At 44.6% G+C, this 17,870-nt stretch overlaps 1 protein-coding gene across 9 annotated transcripts in view; it reads left to right on the top strand.

The window, feature by feature from the left end:
• The first annotated feature begins 8,681 nt into the window (after positions 1-8,681).
• The window catches only part of SUN1 (Sad1 and UNC84 domain containing 1), a 60,600-nt gene continuing 51,411 nt past the window's right edge, over positions 8,682-17,870 (top strand). For 7 of the 9 annotated variants that reach the window (XM_084640977.1, XM_084640973.1, XM_084640978.1 and 4 more), the window contains exon 1: positions 13,029-13,214. The gene's annotated coding sequence lies outside the window, so the exon portion shown is untranslated. Of the gene's footprint in view, positions 8,766-13,028; positions 13,215-17,870 lie in introns of those variants that run through there. The other 2 variants (XM_084640976.1, XM_084640971.1) reach the window with 2 other exon arrangements.

Raw genomic sequence — 17,870 nt, 5'->3', positions numbered from 1 at the left:
TATTTTTAATTGCATTGAAAAATAAAGGAAAACTACAGTGTAATTTTCACCAACTTTGTTGACTGGTATGAGTACAAGCCTTAGATACAATAATTTGCATTCACATTCTACCATCGTCAGTGTCCATTCGGTTTAGCTATTAAGGACTTCTTAATTAAATGTGCTTTGAAGGTAGATTTTTTTCTGGCAGACAGTAACCTCTTCTACCATTTTAAACTAGCAAAATCAGGTCGTAAACAAACAAAAACAAGGTCTCATCAAAGAAATATCTGAATTAAATAACAGAAACAGACAAGTTAGCTCTTATTTCTACTTTCCCATTCCTTTGTACGAACATGCACACTGAAGTCAATTTGCATATGAAAATAGGGTAGGCCCCTATAGCTGTAAGAATCTAACAAAAGGGACTGGAGAATCCACTAGCTGCTTCCTTCCCCTGTCTCTCCCCATAGAATGAATGGTATCTTGGTCACTCCTCCTCTGACATGGGAAAATTCTAATCCTAAACCATATGCGCGCTCAAGCAGAAATCTAAACTGAAGTTCCACTTTCCATCCACTAGACTTCCCTATGCAGAGGCCAAAATTTATTTCCTCCCCCTTCTTCTGGAAACTACCTTCAAAACTAAACAGTTGATCCAACTGTTCTATATAGGTTCTTATACCATGCTCATCGCTGTAGTATCTGAGCTCCTCTTGGAGGAGGACTGGTGGTGATTCGCTGCGACTTTTCCTGATGCCGACACAACTATTTTTCTTCTGGGAATACTTTTGCCCAGCTCTATTGTTCCTATTTACATAGTGCTGTAAGCATACAGTGTGTTATATAAAAAGTAAAATGTGTCAAAGGAAGTCCTGCTCTGAAAAGCTTAGATTCTAAAAGAATTAGCTTAATACAAACACAGAGCAGTGAGTGGAGAGAGATTGTAGAACAGGAGGGTTATCAGATGCTATTTGAAGGTGGAAAGGGAGGTGTGATGTACGTGGGATGGCATATTTCACATAGCTGTGACATAGTTATACAACTATCCTACTAAAGCATATGTCACTTGTGTGCCATACTGAAACTTCAGAAGCCAAGGAAATGTATCAAACTACTACTACCAAACAGTTTCCTGCAGCATACACCAAGTTCTGTTTCCCAGGCATCAGCCCAGACCCATATTCTAATTGTAAAGTTTTCTTAAAGACCTGCCAGATAATGCAACCACATTGCAACTCCTGTGCCAAAGATACAACTTCTTAAGAATGCATCTACAATGGCAAAGTTCAGACTTCTTTATCTCTACCAGTGGCAGCAACCGGGTAGATATTGAGCAGGTATTTTTACCACTGTATTGTTTAAATAAAGGGTATTTTGAGACCTGGCTTCACTTGAGATGCTGGGTTAGGGGGAAGAGAGAGATGTCCCTTCTTTGATGGAAGTGAAAAAGAGTCAAAGTTTCTCCAGGCTGACCAAAGCTTGGTGTCCAAAGTAGTCACTTCGAAAGCTCAAGTGTCAGCCCGATCACCCATCTTGAGTACTTTGGGAAAGATTTACTGCACATACAAATGTCAAGTGTTTCTTTAGCAAGGCTTCCACAGGAGAGCCTTTTTAAAAGCTTACAGAGCTAAGTCCCTGACTCCTCCATCTAGTTTCTGGGCTCATTCCCTCTTAGCCATGGTGGCTTCATGAGCTGAACATGCCTATGGTCCTTACAAGGCAATTTTTAAAGCGACAGGCAGAGCCTCCCAGTATAACACTCACCATGGTCCACAAACTGGACATCCTCACATCCTCCAGTGTGTTGTCTGGATGGTGAATGCTCCAAGTAGATGGTCCCTCAGTGAGGAGAAATGCACATGAAAATGATTACCTCAGAGATAAGGGGTGCTACTAGTTTTATCTATCCCAGTGTTTCCCAAGTTCTCTATAACCAGATCCTGCTATTAAAATCCCATCATGGAGGATCTGTAGACCTGGATTTGCAGGGAAATGGGAAAATGTATCCTCCTTTCTGAAAAATTAATTGATTAGAAAATCCTGGTCTATAGATTCAACTTTTCTCGCGTTGGTTGGGATGCAATCGAAATGCATTCAATTGTTTCTGTTTGGCTAGTTCGCCTGTTCTATCTGCTCAGGTTTATCAGGGGTTTTGGATATTTCTTATGGCAATATTTATAATGTAGCCTTCAATGCAGAGTCATTTTTCCTGGCTGTGAAAGTTATCTGACTCTTCAGGAGGGTGTGGTTACCCTTGCACTGCCTAGGAGAGAACTAGTTCTGCATTTTTCTGCAGTGCTGGCTACAGGACCTGTCTTGGAGAATCTTTGGACCTGGATTCGCAAAGAAAGAACATGTTCGGTAAGTGGCATGCATTTTCCTTATTGGATGTGATGTCTTTTAAACGTTTGCCTGCTATCTGAAGTAGAATTAGCAGCTGGGGCATTAAATGAGTGACAGTAAAGCACCCCAGGCAGACATTGAGACTTCAGTCGCATAGCCCATGTTGGTGCTGATCTCTAGAGACAGGACATGCTATGACAAGTACTATGATGTCAAATGGCTGCCTTGAAGTGTTGCCGCACTCCGTCCCCACCCCATCCTTAATGACAGTATAACCATACTGGCAGTTACCACAGACTCTGACTTCTTCTTGAACACTTACATAATTCTGATGGTTTATTGTGGTACAATGCAGATTTTCTGAAGCTGTTTGTTTGCATTTTGGGCTTTGTCAGCCTTATCTGCTGATACCTTGCCTATTAGCTGTTTAGTTATATCAACAGATGTGTGTTGACGTCTCTTGATTTTATTTTTTTTAAATGAAGAGGGGGTTTTTAGATGAGAAATTTTTCTATAACATGTAATGAAATTCACTTTCAGAAAGGAGATTCTGAATAATTCCCACAGAAGTCAGAGGAAAGACTCCCATTGGCTTCATGGAGAGTTGGATAAGTTCCCCAAAGAGCAAACCTCGGTCTTATTAAATATAACTATTAACTAAAAACGTATTGCCATTGACTTCAGTAGGGTTTTACCATTAACTTCAGTAGGGCCAGGATTTTATCCATTGAATCTTTCCTTGGGGTCTGCAGAGTAGGAAAGTGAGTAACTGCTAGCTTCTCCAAAGGACAGCAAGTCAGAGCTTGACCTTTTGGACACATGATGGATTGGAGCCATAGCCCTTACATTTTTAATTATATGGAAAAAAAGGGCATAAAGCATGGCCATTGGAATGTGTGTTTATTATTAGGGAGCTGAAGGATCAACAAAACTTACAGACAGTTACCAGGCTTGTGTCCAGTTACTGAGATCAATTCCCCAGGGAAGTTTAGCAATAGCAGTAACTGAGCTGAAGTAGCAGAAGAGAGCTATCAGGAACAAGGCTGCTCCGCCAGCCCTCATCATCTGTAATCAGCTTTTCTTGTTAAAATCTGAAATCCCCTTTAAGTCAGGACAATGGCAGGATCTCATAGTAAAGTAGCACTGAAGGGATATGCACCCCCACTTCACTGATGACCTGATTCCAGGGTCTGAAGCAACATTACCTTTGGCTGACTTCACTGATGACACAGAGAAGGAGACCCTGTCAATTGAATCATATGGTGTAAGAAACAAAGTCCTTTGCCTGTATCACTAACAACTCTCTGATTTACTTTATTTGTTTATTCTGGTTGATTATTTTGTGGATTCCTCAGTCAGTTTCACTTTCATTTGCATTTGATTTCACTTTGCTCACTGCTGCAGTGTTTTAGATGCAAGAAACTTCAGAAGAATGTTTATTTGGTTTAAAATTGTTTCTATTCTGGGTTTTTTTTAAATCACTGACTATATATACAAGCTTCTTTTGATCAAAGTGGCTCTTTCTGGTCTTGGAATCTATGAATCTTTAACAAAATCTAAATATTTGGCCAAAATTGACTCCACAATGTCCCTAAAACCTGAGGGCTGTCTCCCCACAACTGAGGGGCAAAGGCAAAGTTGGTGCTGAGTCACCTTTCTGCACCACCCCTTGTTCCTCTGATGCTGGGGTTGGCCAGTGAACAAAAGGGACCCCAGCACAAGTTAGAGCAGCTCTGAGTGCTGGAACAGTTTCCTAACGCCCATTCTACACTTGGCGTTGCCAGAGTACAGCACAGTCCAAGACCATCCAGAGAAATGAGGGGCCCTGGTACCTCGTGTTCACTGTGGCCCCACTTCTTCCCACTTTACACAGATTTTACACACATTTTCGGAACCCACTTGAGCTTAAGGCCCAAGTACAATTGTCTCCCCTCTCATTAGCACTGGCCACAGCCTCCTGGGAGGGAGGAATGAGTGCAACAGAGCTGGCTATTCCAGCTCTACACTACCAGAGGATTCCCAGGGGATTTAGGCTGAGGACCAGGTCTTGACTGTCTAATACCCTTAAACCTCCAGCTACCCTTCCCCGCTAAGAGAAGGAAGCAAGTGTCACATCAGTGCAGAAGGAGAATGAGAAGAGGGAAGAAAGTCGAAAGAATGAGGCACTAGAGCTGGCTTTCTGAAAGGAACCTCAGCAGACAGGAGAGGGGAGCTACAATCATGTCAATATGACATACAGCAAGCTTTTAAAATAAAATACATGACTGGAGTCAAGGCACTTTTTAAAGGAACAATGGGTCAAATTCATTTCTGGGTGTATCTGCAATGACTTAATTGAGTTACACCAGGGGTGAATCTGGCCTGTCCGAGTGTCTTTATGTTCATAACCTACTTCTGTGTTTCTCCAGGATGAACTTTTTGCCCATTTCTTATCCAAACATTCTGCATCTAGGAACCGTTTGGGATGGGAGGAAACAGATTCTCCCTGCTCTTCTTTTCTTTCATATTTCTATATTTATCACCAAGTCTCTCCTCAACAAGCTGAGTCATTTTCCCTTGAGCACATAGGTAAATAATAATATTGGCCTAATTATACCCTTCCTCAAGAAATATAAGCTACACACGTTCTATTTTTTCTGATCAGTTATTTCCACTTGGATGGCCTTGAAAGAATTCTGGTCTCTCACTGTAAGGGGTAACACGCACCCAGAGATGCCTGTAAGAATGGTATTTTGATTTTCGATAAACATTTGAAAAGATTAAAGATTTTAAAGTTGTGACTCAAACACAGATTTCAACTTTAATTTATGAAAATGTATTACTAAAATATTCAAATAGTCAGACTCATTTCAAACCTATCTTGAAAACGTGTAAACGTGTGTAAACAGCTCAATTGGCTTCAGTGGGATTATTTACAAGCTTAAAGTTACTCACATGTATGTTGGCAGAATCAGACCCCACTGGTGCACAGCACTGAACCTTTAAGCAGCATTGAGTCTTAAATCCCAGTGGACAGTTTGGTGTGCTGTGCAATGGTTAGTAACACTTAAAGGAAAAGGCACATGAGAGAAAAGGGATGAGAGATTAATGTAAAGGAAAGAAGGTGGTATAGACCTAGGTGGAAAAGATAGTGAATTAAGATGGAGACAACAGAGAAAGAGAAAAGTAATACCTTGCTCATGCTTTTCATCTATAGGTCTCTAAGTGCTTTACTACAAAGGTCATTATCCCCATTTTACAGATGGGCAAACTGAGGCCCAGGAAGGTGACGTGACTTGTCCAAGGTCACCCAGCAATCCAGCAATGGATGCACAAAAGGAAAAGCTTTATTAAGGAAACTCTAAAGGGTAATGTCTTTTTTTGATGAAAAATTGGTAAAAGGAAACAAAGTCATAGCATGTGGCCTTTCCTCTGAATGGAGAGATGATAATAGTTAGTAGTGCTGTGCTGATGTTGGGGCCTACACACTTAAATAAGTGTATTAATTACATGCAAAACCCATAAATTAAGACTATTAACATTACAATGTAAAGCAAAGATTAGGTAATGCCACATTTACAGTTCCTCCAGCTGCTCCTTTGTATAACCCCTCCCCAAGACACCAACATTCGGCATGAAACACGACATTTAGCCCAGTGTCTATGGTGTGGGGCTAGATGGCATGCTCGTGTTGATGCCCTGGGGAGGAGTTAGCATGCTGTCGACTGGTCCTCTGGAGGGGCCAGAGTGTCCTGCTGTAGGTGTCAGGCCGTGTACTGGTGCTCTAAGGGAAGTGTCACACTGAACCTGGCGCCCAGGTGGAGGAAGGCAAGGTGAAACATATTGGGCGTTGCTGCCTAGGGGTGTCGTGCTGTGCTCTGATGCCAGGGGTGGGAAGGTGTCACACTGTGCTGCTCTGATGCCAGGGGTGGGAGTGTATCACACTGTAACAGGAGGTGTCACACAGTGCTCTGATGCCGGGGGTGGGGGGGAATCACCCTGTGACCAGAGGTGTCACGCTGTGTTCTGGTGCCAGGGGTAGGGGGTGTCACACTGTGCCTGATGGGGGGTGTCACGCCGTGCTCTGGTGCTGGGGTGGGGGTTGTCACACCATGCTCTGGTGCCAGGGGTGCTGGGTGTCACACTCAGGGTCGGATTAACACAGGGGCTTTAGGGGCTGCAGCCCAGGCCCCGGGCTAAGGGGGCCCCGGGGCAGCGGGGCTCAGGCAGGCTGCCTGCATGCCGTAGCCCTACACCGCTCCCAGATGCGGCCGGCTGCTGGCATGTCTCTGAGGACCTTGGCGAGGAGGGAAGTGGCTCTGCATGCTGCCCTTGCCCCCAGCATCGTCCCCCCTCCCGCTAGGGGTACGCAGAGATGTGCCAGCAGCCGGCCGCGTTCAGTAGTGGCGTGGGGCTATGGCAGGCAGGCAAGCAGGCAGCCTGCCTGAGCCCTGCTATGCTGCTGGCCGGGAGCCACCTATAGTAAGCGCCTCCCAGACGGAGCCTGCGCTTTCCACCCCCTCCTGCACCTCAACCCCCTGCCCCAGGTCAGAATCCCCTCCTGCACCCAAACTCCCTCCTAGATCCTGCACCCCAAACCCCTGCCCCAGATCAGAATCCCCTCCTGCACCCAAACTCCCTCCTAGACCCTGCACCCCAAACCCCTGCCGCAGGTCAGAATCCCCTCCTGCACCCAAACTCCCTCCCAGAAAGAAACGAATATAACAGCTGTTCTAAGATAAGAATTAGGCTATTTTGAATTAACTTAACTATATTCTACATGATTTAAGACTGAAATGTAACCACAGAACCATTTTATGCTAATTAAAAGGCGAGTTTAGTATAGCATTAACAGCCTCCATGCCATAATTGTGATCATTTGGTTTTAAATTAGGAAAAAGACTAGTGCATAGGGGCCCCACAAAATCTAGTAGCCCCAGGCCCATAGGAGAGTTAATCTGGCCCTGGTCACACTGTGACTGACGAGGATGTCACACTGTGCTCTGGGGCCAAGGGTGAGGGTGTCACACTGTGACTGATGAGAAGTGTCATACTGTGCTCTGGGGCTCTGGGTGTCACACCGTGCCCTGGTGCCAGGAGTGTCACACTGTGATGTAGGTGTCACACCATGCTCTGGTGCCAGGGGTGTGTGTGGGGGGTCACACTGTCACTGATGAGAACTGTCACACTGTGCTCTGGGGCCAGGGGTGTCACACTGTGACTAACAGGGGATGTCATATTGTGATGGGGTGTCACACCGTGCCCAGGTACCAGGAGTGTCATGCTGTGACTGATGGGGGGAGGAGGGGTGTCACACCGTGCCCAGGTGCCAGGGATGTTATGCTGTGATAGGGGTGTCACACCGTGCCCAGGTGCCAGGGGTGTCAGGCTGTGATTGACGGGGGGGGGTCACACTGTGCCCTGGTACCAGGGGTGTCATGCTGTGATGGGGGTGTCACACTGTGCCCAGCTGCCAGGGGTGTCATGCTGTGACTGACGGGGGTGTGTGTGTCACACCGTGCCCAGGTGCCAGGGGTGTCACGCTGTGACTGACGGGGGGATGTCACACCGTGCCCAGGTGCCAGGGGTGTCACGCTGTGACTGACGGAGGAGGTGTCACACCGTGCCCAGGTGCCAGGGGTGTCACGCTGTGACTGACGGGGGGGGTGTCACACCGTGCCCAGGTGCCAGGGGTGTCACGCTGTGACTGACGGGGGAGGTGTCACACCGTGCCCAGGTGCCAGGGGTGTCACGCTGTGACTGACGGGGGGGGTGTCACACCGTGCCCAGGTGCCAGGGGTGTCACGATGTGACTGACGGGGGAGGTGTCACACCGTGCCCAGGTGCCAGGGGTGTCACGATGTGACTGACGGGGGGGGTGTCACACCGTGCCCAGGTGCCAGGGGTGTCACGCTGTGACTGACGGGGAGGTGTCACACCGTGCCCAGGTGCCAGGGGTGTCACGCTGTGACTGACCTGGGGAGGTGTCACACCGTGCCCTGGTGCCAGGGGTGTCACGCTGTGACTGACGGGGAGGTGTCACACCGTGCCCAGGTGCCAGGGGTGTCACGCTGTGACTGACGGGGGGGGTGTCACACCGTGCCCTGGTGCCAGGGGTGTCACGCTGTGACTGACGGGGGGGGTGTCACACCGTGCCCAGGTGCCAGGGGTGTCACGCTGTGACTGACGGGGAGGTGTCACACCGTGCCCTGGTGCCAGGGGTGTCACACCGTGCCCAGGTGCCAGGGGTGGGAAGTGTCAGGCTGCGCCCTGGGGCCGTAGGAGGGAGCCGTGGGGGCGCTCCGCCCCGCCAGGGGTCGCTGTGACTCGCTGCGCGGCGCCTAGGGCGGGGCGTCGGGAGCTGGGGGCGGTGGCTCGGGGCGGTGGCTCCCGGCGGCCGGTAAAGGGGGCGGGGCCCCGTGAGTGTCGCCGCCACCGCTCGGTTCCTCCTCCCCGCGCAGGTAACGTCTCCCTGGGGACGCGCTCGCCTTGCGAGACTCGGCCCGGCCCCCGCACTCCGCGGAGCCAGCCAGCCAGCCCCGTCCACCCCCGGGTCCTGCTGCGCTCATGGCGGGGAGCCCCCCGAGGCGCTCTCCGGGCCCCGGTGAGGGGCGTGCGGGGCCCCTGGTGTTACCTAGCCCGGGGGGGCGGGGCGGGGCGGGGCGCCCCTCAGTGGCTGGGGCTCTCGCTCCCCCGCCACCGGGGCACGCACTGCCCCCTACCTCAGCCCGCCCCACTTAGCACTTACCGCCCCCTGCCGGCCACCTGCTGCTGGCCCCGCCGCTGCCGCTCCTGGAAGGAGGCCCCCGGGGGGCGGACGGAGATAAGCTCCAGCAGGGGCGGCAGCTGCCTTTGGCTCCTCGGCGCTCTGGGGCGGCCCCCGCCTCGCCCTGGCAGCGCCGGAGAACAAGGCTGCGCACAGCGATGCGTCTGTGCGGCCAAAGCGGCCTCTCCGCGGGTGTGCCCCGGGCGTTGGGGGTGCGGCTGGGTCCTGAGGTGTGATTAGACCTATAGCAGTGTAGGGCTGGCAGGGAGCTCAAGGGGTCATCTGGGTCAGCTAGGGTGACCAGACAGCAAGTGTGAAAAATCAGGAAGGGGTGGGCGGTAATAGGCTTCTATGTAAGAAAAAGCCTCAAATATCAGGACTGTCCCTATTAAATCTGGACATCGGGTCACCCTGGGGTCAGCCCCTGCACTCAGGCGGGCCAAGTGCTTGTCCAGTGTGTTCTTCAAATCCCCCCTCTGAAGGGGGTTCCACAGCCTCCCTTGGAAGTCTCTTCTCCATCTTAACTATCTTTCTACAGTAGTTACAAAGATTTTTCTAACAGCTAACCTGTATCTCCCTTGTTGCAAATTAAGCTCATTACTTCTTGTCCTGCCTTCAAAAGGCATGGAAAACAATTGCTCACTGGGCTCTTTCTAACAGCCCGGAATGTGTTTGAAGACTGTTAGTAGGTTCCCCTCTCACTCAGTCACCTTTTCTCAAGATTCAGCATGCCCAGTTTTTTAACCTTTTAAAAGGGTTTTTATCATTTTATCATTTATCAAACTCTTTTTCATTTTTGTTGCTCTTCTCTGGACTCTCTCTCTCCAGTGTGTCCATATTTTTCCTGAAGTGTTGCACCCAGAATTGGCCACAGTACTCCAGCTGAGGCCTCACCAGTGCAGAGTAGATACCGTTGGGGCCCTGCACTACCATGTGGGGGAGGCTGCTGACAAAGGATGAGGGAGGGGAATGCACTTATCCCCATTCCCCTCCAGTTAGCACATATTGCCCCCTGCCAGGGCCCATACTACCTTACAGGAGCTTGCCCTGCTACCAATGTGTGTTTGCACTAGTGCTGCCTTTTTGTTCGTGCCATAGATGGAGCTGTTAGCAGTAATGGGATTTTTTTCCAGGGGGGGGGAAATGGCCAGTGTTAAATAGCTCTAGAGTCTAACATTCCTAGATGGAGTCTAGCAGGAGCTTCTGAAAGCTATTATAATACATTTATCTATTACAGCTTGTACTTTACATGTGTGTAGGTGTAAACTGTGATCAGATTATTTTAGGCATGGCGGTACCGTGGGTAGAGCCAGAGAGGCAAAGTTATTAGCAGGACAGAATATAACATGTTGGTGACAGCATTGGATTAAGAAATAGGAAATATAAACCTTACAGGAAGACTTTAGGGAAATTGGCTTATTAGGCCAGATTCTGATTGTTCCTGTAGATACAGAAGTTAAACCACTGTAAAACTGAAGTGAAAGAAATCAGAATCTGGTGCATTGTTGTAGGAACTTGTTGCATGTGAATGGCCACATTTTCTTGGACACTGAAGTCTTGTATTTGTGTCACACAGGTAACCGCTAAACTAGGAGCTTGGGGTGTGATTCCCAGCTCTCACAAACATATGCACACTAGCTCTCCTTGAGTTAGTTGCACTGAAAGTAGTAATGGAGCTGTAGTAGCATGGCCAGTGGCGACACAGGATAACCGTGCCCAAGGTTCCAGCAGGTTTGTACTTGGCTCGGCTCGCCTGTGTGACCACTGCCAGTGCTGCAGCAGCTACACTACTGTTTTTAGCATGTTAGCTGGGTGGTGTGTATGTCTACAAGAGTTGGCAGTCACACCCCTATCTCATAGTGTTGACATAGCCACAGCAACAGCGATAGCCTGCTGCTGTATATCCTAACCTGAACTAGTACCCCAGCATGGTGTTAGTGCTGTGCTTCACGGCTTGCTAGAGTTGCTTTGCTTCACTTTACTATTTTTAATGCAGAGTTCAACCAACATTACCATTTTTGATCAGATGACGGGGTAAGAAAAGGTGTGGTTTTTATGTTGGGATTTTTTTTATGTTGGGATAAATTAAGCTTGTGAGCAGTCTTGAGGTAAAAACACAGTAAAGAGAAGGCAGTGCAGTTTTACTGTGAGTTAAGGTAGGCAAGGTAAGCACTACAGTTTTACCACAAGGTCAGTCATGGGTGGAGATTAAAGTGCCCTGTCTTCACTGTGGTTTTTACCTTGGGACCATTCATATGTATTATTTAACCTGAGGTAAAAATCCACCTTTTTTAGTTGTGAAGACAAGGTATATGGATATAAAAGCTGGTGTCCTAGCCAAATTATAGTATGGACAACTACATTTGTTTGCCTAAACTATCCCCAGAAGCTACATTTCCTATGCCAGTCTTGCAATTTCACTTAAATGTATCATAAATACACTAAATGTGTGCCATGATTAATGTCTGTTTTAGAAAGAAAACAAAAAACAAAGAAATTTGTTTTGTCAAATATGTATAGACAAGTTAAAGTACTAATGTCTCTTCAACAGATGCCAAACATTGTTTTTCAAACCAACATTTCAGAAAGAGGAAATGAAATTTTTCCTAGATAAACATTTTCTCACTTCTACCATTAGCCAGAGAAGGTGCAAATTAAAATATTTGCACTAACAGTGTACTTTGAAACATGTTTCAGAATTAAGGTCTTGATTTTATAATTGATTACATGTGGGAATGCCCCTGTAGGGAGCCCCATTGAATTCAGTGGGGCTCTGTACAGATAATGGGGTGCTGTGCAGAGTCAATTGCAGGATTGAGGTCAAACAGAGTAAATTTGAGACCTTCTCAGTGCTAATATGTAAAATAATATTTTGGCTGTTGTTTAGGGACAGCCTTTTGAAAACTGATGATTTTTCCCCAGGGCAACAGAGATTTCTATTTTTATAATTATTTTTTTAAAATGGGGAATAGGGAGTACTGTAAACTGCTTATTTAATCAGTGCTAAGATCAGCTCTGCACATGCACAGTGACAACATGAACACAGCTTTGTGAGGAGTGTCCAGTGTGTCCTTTATGCTTTAAAATATTTTAATTCTGCAAATTGTGATACTAAAAGTGAAGGAGGAGGAATAGCTTTTGAAATATATCTTTAATTTAAATCTAAGCACACACTTGGAGTATAAAATACTCCATGTAAACATATATGTTTTACTTCTTTGGAACTAAGTTTCAAAGGTTAAAGTTTCAGTGGTTTGGGAAATAATTAAAAATTAATCTTACATTCCAGTTCCTTCTCTAATGTACGGGGACACTATTTACTCTTGTCAAAATGAAACTCTTTGCTGATTTTAATAGAGAAAAAATTCCAGGTAGAAACATTTCCTTTGCAAATAATCTGTTTAAAGAGAGCTTTGTTTGCTAACCTTGTAATCAATACATCTTTCATTCTATTTGCATCTGTACACTAACAAATCATTCTGTGACCTGTCATGTTTTTCTGCCTTTACTACTTCATTGTCATGGGATTAAGAGCTAATTTAAATAGGGCTACAACTGGTGTCTTTGGGGGTGGGAGTTTAGCTGTATTATAAAAAGCAGAAAATTGGATCAGGCTTATCTCTTCATTTTACAAATTAAAGGTAAGTGGTGAAAATTTAGGTCTTCCAAATTGTTTTGCCAGATACCTGAAACATGCATTTTAGAAATCAAGTACTCTGTGTTTTCGTTAGTATAAAGTTTATTGAAAAATGGTAGTTAAATCAATGTTAGTGTGTAACTATAAGTAAAATACTGGACAAGGTCTTTAAGTGTGAGCCTGTCGATCCCTTTTTATGGAGAGAAACTAATGGGTTAAATGTGTGGGCTGGCTAAAGTAGCAGTGTCCAATAAATTCAAACTCTGCCTCTGACTGACAATAGGAGCTTTGAGAGGCTGGATCAGATTAGTCTGATCCTTCCTGCTTTGTTGAGGCTGGGAAGCCATTTTGGGATTCTGTGGTGTGGAATAGAAAATAATGTCCTGTCAACTTGCAAACTTGCCTTGAATTGTTTTGACTGGGATTGCTGGACCTCGGAACAGAATGCTGAAGCATATAATTATTCTAAATATGTGAAGCGGATGACTCAGGATTTTGGATATATAGGTTTGATGCCATGCATTTGCTGCTGTTTTTTGTTAAACTGTAATATAAATTGATCTTGGAGCTTTATCTAGGCAAACTGTAAATTAGAGTTTGTTTTGAAACTACTTGTTTTATCACAGGGTTGACCTGCTTAAATACGTAATTCTAGTGAGCCTTCAGTAGACCACTGTACCTCTTTAAATGAAGAGGCCTGGTTAGATTCATGTGCAGCAAATTCTGCTTGAGTTTTTAAATCACTGGGTTCCCAGTCTGTAAAATGACCCAATGCACTTTAGCTATGACATGTTTTAGATTCTCTGTGTGTATAAACAATGAGAAGACATGTTTGTTGTCTCAGTACAACTGAATTTGTAGCTATTTTCTGTTCAGCTCCTTTTTATATATAACAGAGCTGGTTTTAAGTAATAGTGTTACAGTTTGGCAACTGTCGAGTGTATCATAGCACACATTTGTACATTTACAAGATAAAGTCTAATGAAAGATGTTAATGTTGTTAGTATTCTCAGAGCCTTTTTAAAAAGAAACAATATATAAACATCCTTCTTAAAAAGTTCTTCATATCTTTATGAACAAATATTTTGTATTAAGTGTGTTTGACATTTGCTTGAAGCTCTTTTGCTTTTCAGCCTGTTTTAAGTTGGTAGTTTTGGGGATATGTGGGGAAGACATTGCAAAAATTCGGGATACACTCCATGGAAGTAAATACAAAGTTAATGTAATCACTTATAGGAATTTCAGATGGCTAAATTCCTACTCACTAAATATGACAATATTAGTATTAAATGCTTATTGTGAACAATAGCAGAGTTTCAAGTTTGAAATAAGTAGAAACAGTTGGTTACTAGGAATTGTTACATTATTTAATATTTATAGTAATGAAATGAGAGCCCATGGTCTAGCAAAGCTTATTTGGAGTTTATGGTAGTAGCATGTTTTCTATATGAATAATTTAAATGAGTTTGTCTGCCTTCAAGTGTAGAGTTAAAATAGCAAATTCTGTTTACAGTAATGCTGTCAAATCTTATTCTGTGAATTTTGTAATCTCAAAAGTGAGACCCATTTTCTTACCAAATCCAATTTCCCATTTGTAATGCATCAGAATGGGTTTGCTCTTACAAGGCTGCCAGCCTTGTATTTTGCTGCTAGCATTTGTCCAATGTCTTTTTCCAATGAAGACGTTGGGTTTTTTTCCTCACTCCTGAATGTTAGAGAGGAAGGATGGTCCGATGGTTAAGATAGTAGCCTGGGAATTAGGAGACATGAATTCAGTTCCCTGCTTCAACACAGACTTCTTGTGTGACCTTGGGAAACTCACTTAGTTTCTGTGCCTCAGATCCCCATCGGTAAAATGGGTTGTTTGTGAGGATAAAACACTAAGAAAAGATTAAAGCACTCAGACGTTATTGTGATGGAGGCCACATAGGTACATAAGTCACAAATGACTGTAAGTTGGGGCTCATCCTAGTCCCTGTTACAGTAAGTGCACTGTGAATGCAAAGTGCCGTGTGCTTGTCATGACAGGTTTGTGCTAAAAAGCCAGTACCTATGGGCCTTGTCACCTTTATTAAAGAGGAGTTAAAAAAGTCAAGGAGTGAAATCATGGGCCTGCTGAAGTCAATGGCAAAACTCTTATGGCTTCATTGGGGACAGTTCATTGAATATGTCTATGGTTTTGAAGCTATGGAAAACGAGAGTTATAGTTCCCCTTTGGGAAGAGAGGCCTCTTAGCACAAGGTAGTGGGTATGATTCTTTACTCATGCTGCTGGCCTGACAGTTTTGGATTTGCCCACATCTGCAGCCATCTGTACAGAGGAGAGGTCCCTCTGCAGTGCTTCTAGATCTCCATCTCCTCCCTTGTAGCATAGCTAACTCAAGGGTTGTGTTATCGCCTGTTGTCATAGCACCCTCAGGGCTCATTACACTACCAACTCTATTGTTTTGCCATGGGATGATGCCACTTCAGAAGATTATCTCCTCTCCCTTAAAATCAACACGTTTCCAACTGGGTCCAAGGGGAGCCAGGGTTTGCACTATGAGATTGAGGTGTAATAACAGAAGTGGTGTGTGGAATCTATGCAGTGTCTGCTTGCATCCTATTTGGCTGAAATTTATGCTTTGGTCTCTTACTTTCCTGTACTCTAAGTTACCTCACAAACCTAGTTTAGGTTTTTTTTGGTCCTTTTGTAAATAACTTGTTTGTTCTTATAGCCTGTGGATCTCATTGCTAGGGGATGCTGTGAAGGCAAAAACTATAACTGTTCAATTAGGTAAGTTTAATGGAGGATAGGTCCATCAGTTGCTTTTAGCCAAGATGGTCAGGGATGCAACCTCATGCTTTGATTTTTCCCTAAGCTTCTGACTGCCAGACACTGTGACTGGATGACAGGATGGATCACTGGATAATTGCCCTGTTCTATTCATTCCCTCTGAAGCATCTGGTATTGGCCACTGTCAGCAGACAGGAAACTGGGCTTGATGAATCATTGGTCTGACCCAGTATGGCCTTACGTTCTTTCACTCTTCTCCATCCCTTCCCACCGTTCTGTGCAGAAGTTATATGGATTTTTCTAACAGACTTTTAAAGAGAGGAGGACGGACAATAGAGGCAGAGAGAGTCAGATCTTGGGCCTACTAAACTAGATAATATTCATTTAAGCAGCTAAGTATTGTGAAAAGCTTATACTTCGTGTCTGCTGTATTCCCTCATGACGCATCATCTTGAAGTCTAGTCAGCATAAACAGTTAAAAGTAGGTTCCTTTGTCAGTTTTGGAGCCTCCTTTATTAAAATGCTTCTTTTTTGCTCCTGTTACTTTGTGCAAGATTCACCGGAACACAGGGAACTGACTGTGTATTTGACAGCACTCTGCTATATAAAGTGAAGAAACTGGAAAAACAGAACATTTCTCCCTAATCTTTCAGTTACAGTAGTCTTAAGTGCCACTTGTAACAATAGTGGGTAAAACATCTTCACACAGAGGCATGTGCCAATATTTTCAAAAATTGTTGTCTAACGTTAGGCTCTTAAAGTAGTTACCTGATTTTTTTTTTTTCAAAATTGTTGCTGTGTGCTTGGCACTCCTGAAAATTAAATCACTCCATATTTTGGTACCTAAATCAATTAAGTTTCTAACTTTAGGTACTCCCTGTTGCAACCATAGCGGTGACTCTTATACTATAGCTTGTAAGCAGAAGAATTTTCTTAAAGCTCTGTTTAATATAGTCAGCCATTAGAACTGCTTTGTACTTGCTCCTAATTTTTTAAAATGTTACAGATAAAGAGGCATACCTAATTTCTGAATCCCCCTGTAGTTGGACTAACATTCTACACTTCATTTTGAACTCAACAAACAAAGCTAAGTCTCTAGAGACTTTTTATTTTTTCCTGCTGTTACCAGGCAGTTAGATGGTGAATCTGTGATTGGAAGTTGTGCTAGTGATTTGATTACCCTGTGGTAACATGAGAACCAAAGGCCAGATGACCTTAGTATACATGCACTCGCTTTTTTTTAATTAGCAGAAATATAAAGGAATACAATTTAGTAATGATGATCTTTCCCAAAGTGTCTGTCTTCTCACAGAACTTTTTTAAAGGAATCGGAAATTATCTAAATTCTATCTATTTAATTTTGTTTAAAAAACTGAAAAGGGGAAACTGAGTGGTTGGAGGTACAGAAGAAAGGAAATCTAATTGATGTTACTATGGGTGAAAGACTGGGGGGGGGGGGACTTTCAAAGGTGCAAGAAGGGAGTTAGCCGCTCACGTCCAATTTGTGCCTTTTAAAATCTGTCCCTTGTAGTCTAGCATTCTAGGTGGAGGAACACTGGTGTATCCAGGTGCCTGAAATCAGCTGAGCTGCCAGGTCGAAATGTGATTTGTTGATGAAATGCTCCTTGCAAAGTACCTGTACCTTTTGGTCCACGTTCAGTCCCAGTAGCAAATTGCAGACAGACAAGTCAGTTGTCCGCAGTTTTAAGGTCTTTCTGTAGCTCTTGTTGATTCAGTACAGTAGCCTAACAATGTAAGTAGAATGGGGCTGTGTTGTTAAAGATGTCCTGCAGAAAGGGTGTGTGTGTGAATGGGATTATGCTTTGTTCCTACTTTCTCAAAAAAAAGTCTTTCAGGCCTTGAATCTTCTTACATTGGAAATTCGATTTTGTCTGTTTTGGAAGACTGATCAGAGAGTTCCTGAAAAGATATCATGAAGGCTGAAAGCTGAGCAGTTGGCAGAGGAAGGGATCCGTAGTCAGTCTATGTGGGGTGTTCTTGTAACAGCAGTTTAATTCCATGACTTATGAAATTTTGAAGAGAATGTTGGGGTAAAGATTCAATACCTATGCTTCAGTTAGAGCGTGAGAACAACAATACACCTGCTCTGAGACGTCCAACAGGAACTTCAGCAAAATTAGGGATGAGTGGACTTGATATTCTTGATGCTTCTTTTTTGGGGGCGGAAAAATGCTACAGGCATTCTTTATACATAAAGAAGCAAAGGAGAGCACAACTCCAATTTAAAAAAAGTTTTCTGTGCAGAGATTTATCTCCCTCTAAATAATATGAATAATAAACAAGGAACACTCCGACACCCAACATCGCAGGTATTAACTTCAAAGATCTAGCTGGAGGGACTGTATAGAATTTAACCCTCAGGCAAAG

The sequence above is a fragment of the Lepidochelys olivacea genome (assembly GCF_965140295.1).
Source record: "Lepidochelys olivacea isolate rLepOli2 genome assembly, chromosome: 10".
Classification (NCBI taxonomy): domain Eukaryota; kingdom Metazoa; phylum Chordata; order Testudines; family Cheloniidae; genus Lepidochelys; species Lepidochelys olivacea.
The sequence above is the reverse complement of the archived record's forward strand: the minus strand, read 5'-3'. Positions and strand labels throughout refer to the sequence as shown.